The sequence below is a fragment of the Diplotaxodon limnothrissa genome, linkage group LG15 (genome assembly GCF_057381915.1).
Source record: "Diplotaxodon limnothrissa isolate DT_005_m linkage group LG15, D_limnothrissa_male_GT1.1, whole genome shotgun sequence".
In the NCBI taxonomy this organism is placed as follows: Eukaryota; Metazoa; Chordata; class Actinopteri; order Cichliformes; family Cichlidae; genus Diplotaxodon; species Diplotaxodon limnothrissa.
The window spans coordinates 28,635,303-28,641,278 of NC_140610.1; the positions used below are offsets into that span (position 1 = coordinate 28,635,303).

The following is a 5,976-nucleotide window of genomic DNA, read 5'->3' on the forward strand; positions in this document are numbered from 1 at the left end:
GAAATGCCTTAGATGACTGTTGTGACTTAGTTCAATATAAATAAAATTCAATTCAATTGAATATGAGGCACACGACTCTCTGTACAAATGAATAGGATCTTATTTTTTATGGTTTCCACTTTCTGTGATGTGATTTCGTTTGCGTTTGCTGCATGTTCTCTGCATGTTTTCTGCATGTTAGAATGATAGGACATGTCTGACTTTAGGTCAGAAGGGACTTCAGCAGATGGATGAGCAAACACACTCAGTATGCTTGTTTACTCAAAGGAGGGTTTAAAAAAAAAAAAAAACAATGCAGAGGGGTTCTATGAAGCACAGTCTGACATTTTACCTTTCTCTGCACTAAGCTGCACCTGACTCAGTGAACAGGGGTACCTTAAAGCATGGTACCGCTCTGATGCTGGCCAGTCAGCGAGGCAATGTTTCCAGTGTCGAGTTTCTTCTGAAGCATGGAGCTGACCTAAACATCACCAACAAGGCCCAGGAGACACCGCTGTTTGCAGATGAATTGTGACATCACAGTGACATAATACAGAAAGTGCTTTAGTGAAGGTGTCATAAGTACTACCTTCAGAGGTTTGAATAATATATATTTAAGGAGCTTGGAAAGAAAAACGACTTGATTTCTTTATGTTTCTTTAAGACATTTGATAGGTTTGTAGCTTGAACCCATCCGCTGGAACGTTGAAGGCAATATAATTACACTGCAAAGCAAGACACAAGTAGGCAAGCTTCTTCATGTTTCTCGTGCACGGGAGAGAACCGGATAGGCACCGTTCCTTCGCTTGACCCCAGTTGCTCTCGTCCGTTCTCCCGTACCACTGTTCTTTTATTGAGGTTACATGAATATGCATAAGTTCATTAACATATGACGTCTACATACACACAAAGAGTACCTTGCCTGTGTGTGTGTGTGTGTGTGTGTGTGTTGTGTGTGTGTGTGTGTTGTGTGTGTGTGTGTGTGTGTGTGTGTGTGTGGACTGCTGATCAAAGGGTCAAACATCCTTGGTCAGGAAGAGGGTAGCCTCCCCCTCACCCTGGATGGTTCATCCTAGATAACACGGTGAGGAAGTCCTGCAGTTCATCTAAACAAAGAGCACTTAGACTAGAACAGATGCAACTACGTTAATCCTACCATAAAACAATAAGACACGGTATGACCTCTCATGCTCCCAAAGTGCTGTCTAATACACACAAAGTTTGCAGACTATCAAGGATCAAAACCTCTACCAATCTACAACTAATCACAAAACTCTAAGCATATATAAGTAAATATTTCTAAGCATAAATGACAATCAACAATACAAATCTAACATTTCCCCCCTTTTTGACCTTTATGCTTGAAAAGTTCCCAGGTATGAATACCTCATGTCTGACAGTTTCAATGCAAACATTTTTATACTCAGCATATGTCAAATCACCCTAAATTACTGTAATGATACACAGTTTAACAAATGTATTAGCAGTTATCCCATTCCTCATTGATCTCATCTCATGGCAAACTGCATCCCACAAACAAACAAAGAAATTGTTAATTTAATAGTGAAAATAAGAAGATAACATTTTCAAAAACATCTCAGCTTGGTGGTGCTTCCTCCGGGTGTGCACATCACATGTCTCTCTGCAGAGTGGTTTAAGCTCTGCAAAGCGTCATGAATGTCTCTTCCAGTTGTTTCCATCACTGTCCATAGGACCAGAGTCCAAATGTATGTAGAATAGACATTCAAACATACCAGTTGGTTTTGTTGTTCGTCAACATGGGTCTCAGCTATTTCCAAGCTGCAGACCTCTCAGCACTCTAGTTTTATGGCCTCCACCAACCCCCATCACCTCATTCAAGCCTTCGTCCTGTGAGGGGGATATTTGACTATATATATATAGATATATGACTCCTTAATTGTCCACGCTCATGGGTACACCACTTGCATAGGTTTAATATTTGTAAATAAAACGGCTAATCACACAAATCACTGCAACAATAATAAAAAACATTGTTTAATGTTAATCCTTGGACCCCTCCTCTTGACGCATGGACACACCCATGCGTCAACTCACCAAACCTGGATTCCTGTCTTAAAGAAAAAGATTAGCTAGATCATATCCCAGGCAACATCAGGGCATCTCCTCCCCTGGAGCAGCACCACCCTGGACCTATAATCCTGCAATAAAAATGTTAGCGTGTTTTGCATATTAAGTTTGCTTAACACCTGGTTCTCCCAGGAGCCTGCATACACACCATCATGGCCTGGAAAGCAAAATCTGGAAGTAAAATCAAACTTCATACCTGTAAACAATTGTATCATAAGAACAAGAAGCATTCAACATCAGCAAGACAAGTGTCATGTGCAGGTTTTCTCAAATCAGTAAACTACAATTATTTTCATAAGTCGCCTCAGACATGGATCATCCCATGTACTCAGGCAACATTAATGTAATCGGTGACTGCTCTTAAGCAAAGTCACTCCACTTATATATTACTATGGGCTCAAAAGTGGCCAGCTAATGAGCCCATATCAAACTATCCCAGAAACACTGTATCTCTTATTTGTTTTTCTCATGTCACTTGTCCGCTTCTGCCGAATCCTCTACACGCAGTCATAGAAAAACAAACATTAGCAACACAGTGACCATTGGTGGTCAGACGCAGGTCGACAGGTTCCAGAGGTGCCATAAAAAGACCATAAAGTTAGCCATCTATAGCTGTGGAAAGAAGTAACACCAGTTCTCAACACAGGAAATTTCACACATGTTATTCACATTATCAAAGTAGCCATCACATTTTCCCATCAACACAATGCAACAGCATCACCACTCATAACCTGTAAACACAGTTTTCCTCACACATAAACCCAGAAATCCTGTAGTAGGAAAAAACATCAACCAGTTGTCCTGGTATAAATCGCATCATCAATCCACATGAAGAACTGGCATGCTGTAAGAAAAGAAAATGCAAATATTAGCGCTTGCGCAGGCGTATGCATACTTTGTCACAGTTATCTCTGTGAGCAACACAAGCCTATGAATAACACACCTGATAAATGCACAGACACAGAAAATGGCATTTAAAAGGTTAAATCATCATGCAACCTCGAGTGTTGCTGTCATCTTTCTGCTCCTGTAAAAGGAAACACATGGGTTCATCTGCACCTTTGTCAGGTGGGGGTTAACTTCACACAATCATGTTCAGTCAGTCAGTCAGTTATTTTAAAATTCTCACTCATTCACTCAGTGGTTCCTTCTTTTGCTAATTGTGGAAATTATCATCGCATTCGTTTCCACGCTCAGCAAAACGACGTTATTTCAAAAAGAAAAATAATTTAGACTGGATTTCCTCGTTGAATCCTTTTTGGGGGGGACTCTCATTTCCTAATTGTCCCAAATAAGTGGCTTTCTCCTGAGCCCATTTTAAATGTGGAGAAACTCACTTGCAACAATTTTCTTGACGACGTGTAACGCTTTTAATTCCCAACTTGCAGATCTGCTCAAAGAAAAGAAATTCACAAGCAAAAATCAGTGCTTGTTCAAAAATGAAAAATAAAAAATAACAGAGATTATCAAACCAAACTTTCAGTGCACTGTGAAAGTATCAAAATAAAAAGGCCTTGTTAAGTCATGACACAAACTCCTCATCAACTTCACAACAGGAGAAGAATTATCAGCTAGATTCACTCCAAACCAACCATCAACTGCACAACACACAACATAACCCTAATGTCATATTAGCTATGAGTTTAATCACCAGGTCTGTGCTCTTCACTCATTTAAGCCACAGATCTATTTTATTCAATTTTTCCTTTTTCCCTTCATCATAAAACATGTGACATGCTGTCATGCACTTCACAAAAGACGTTTGTTCTGACGTATTCAGAGTTGTGTATCTAAATACAGGATTCACTCGCACATCAAAACAGGAAACTCAGTGTTTTAGAGTCTCCACTCTAACAAACTCCAACACATCCCATTCACTCGTGCTAGAATTCAGTCACCTTTCATTAATCTAAAAACCAATCAAATAATTTGCATATCGGCTATTAACCCACTAAGTTGACAGGACAACAGAAATGCATGTTCAAAATAGTATCACAAAAGACAATTTCCCTCATACAGTAAATTACTTGTGCTGCTCAATCAAGCAGGAAGCTTCTCCCAATTTACTATATCAACAAATAAATTTATTGTCTGATCTCTGGTTGGTCAAACCAGGATCTTTTTTCCCCACAAAAGTTAAACTGTTGTCCTGCAACCTAGAGAGTCAATTTTTTGCATTGGATAAATTCAGCATTTGATAACAAGTGTCTGCTAAATTGACACTATTTTAACACTGATGAAAGATAACAAGCTAATTTTCATTGCATGGGTGTTTGTGTTATTAGGCAGGTCTAATGCATGTCTGTGGAGCTGCATATCCAGCAGAGCATGTTCTTACAGCTGCCTTTCCTACACACTTCTCTGCTATTATTTAATCATTTCTTAACTAATGTGCTGTGAGTCCACTGGTCTTTGCATCACACGGGGTGACTTGGACAAGATGATAAACAGACTCACGCTTAAGATGTTGTCTAATCTTCATAAGCTCTCTTGTGTTTGTGTTAGTAGGGTTAATGCATGTTCTGCTTGTGTGTTGTGATTCTGTATATATTTCTATTTTCGCAGTGTTTCAGACTCCTTCACAATTTTCCAACTTAAGCAGTCAGTTTTGTTTTCCCCAGGTTTGCTAACCCAAATTTTGATTTCCCACATTTAATAACAAAATTTGTGTTCTCACCACTCTCACTATTGTCCTCTGCCACATCAATAGTCCAATAGCAGGCAGTTTCTCCTTCAGCTTTGTCCTGTCCCTCCTCTGATGCGGTTGACTTTGTGCTAGTGGCTGAAGTGCTGCCGCTGCCTTCTTGGGCGACTTCTTAGCAGCTGCTGCCGGTTTCTTGGCTTTGGCCGCGGCGGGCTTCTTGGCTTTGCTCTCAGTAGCCTTGTTCATCTTGAAGGATCCGGAGGCCCCGGTGCCCTTGGTCTGCACCAGAGTGCCCTTTGCCACCAGGCTCTTGATGGCGGTCTTGACACGGGCCTTGTTCTTGTCCACATCGTAGCCTCCGGCAGCCAGAGCCTTCTTGAGAGCGGCCATGGACAGGCCGTTGCGCTCCTTGGAAGCGGCCACGGCTTTCACAATCAGCTCGCCCACGCTGAGGCCGACCTTCTTGGGCTTGGAAGTCATCGTCTTCTTCTTCTTGGCCTGAACCTCTGCACAGGGCGCAGGGCGTGTTTATGATGGAGCCTTTCCCACCACAGCACTGGCACGTTGAACGCATCATGAAGGGTCCATTTCTTTCATGTCGCTAGCCAGCATGCTAGCCGCATGTGGCTTGCCCGAGTCACTCAGTCCTTTCTGAGCATTTCAACATGCTGCCACCGCCATCTTGCTCGCCCCTCCGTGGAATTCATCCAATCAGACAGGAAGATGGGTTTGCTTTCTTCTGCTGCTGCTGTTTATCCACATTGCTGCTGCTTTGCTGGGACTTTTTGTGCTCAGGACTTGCTGCTGTCTCTTTATCATGTTATTGCTTTGGAGCTGCATTCCTTATCTTCAGGGAGGAGTGAGCTCGCTTGTGAGGTTGAGAAACACATGGCACTGTAAATAAGTTAGCCAGAAACTTGGCCTGCATGTTTCCAATGATGTTAAAGTATAACTTTCTTCCGACTGCTGCATGTGGAAAATTGATTCAGGTCTGCTTTTCACCTGAAAGTGACAAACTAAGACATGTTCATTATTATCATCACTGCTTAATCAACACACATCTCTCTCTCTGTTTTTGTGAACAATCCTTTCTTAAAAGCAAAAAATAAAATCGTGGTTGTTTTTGGCTGATCAACACAAAACCTTTTCCCTATGATTTATTTTTCATCTACAATATAAATTCTTCCTCTTTTTCATCTGCATAAATAAATCACATGGCTGATGATACCATGGTGATCCATAAA

General features: G+C 41.2%; 1 pseudogene; it reads right to left on the reverse strand.

The window, feature by feature from the left end:
• Window positions 1-376: 376 nt before the first annotated feature.
• Window positions 377-5,309, reverse strand: LOC146617722 (histone H1.5-like; annotated as a pseudogene).
• Window positions 5,310-5,976: the final 667 nt, after the last annotated feature.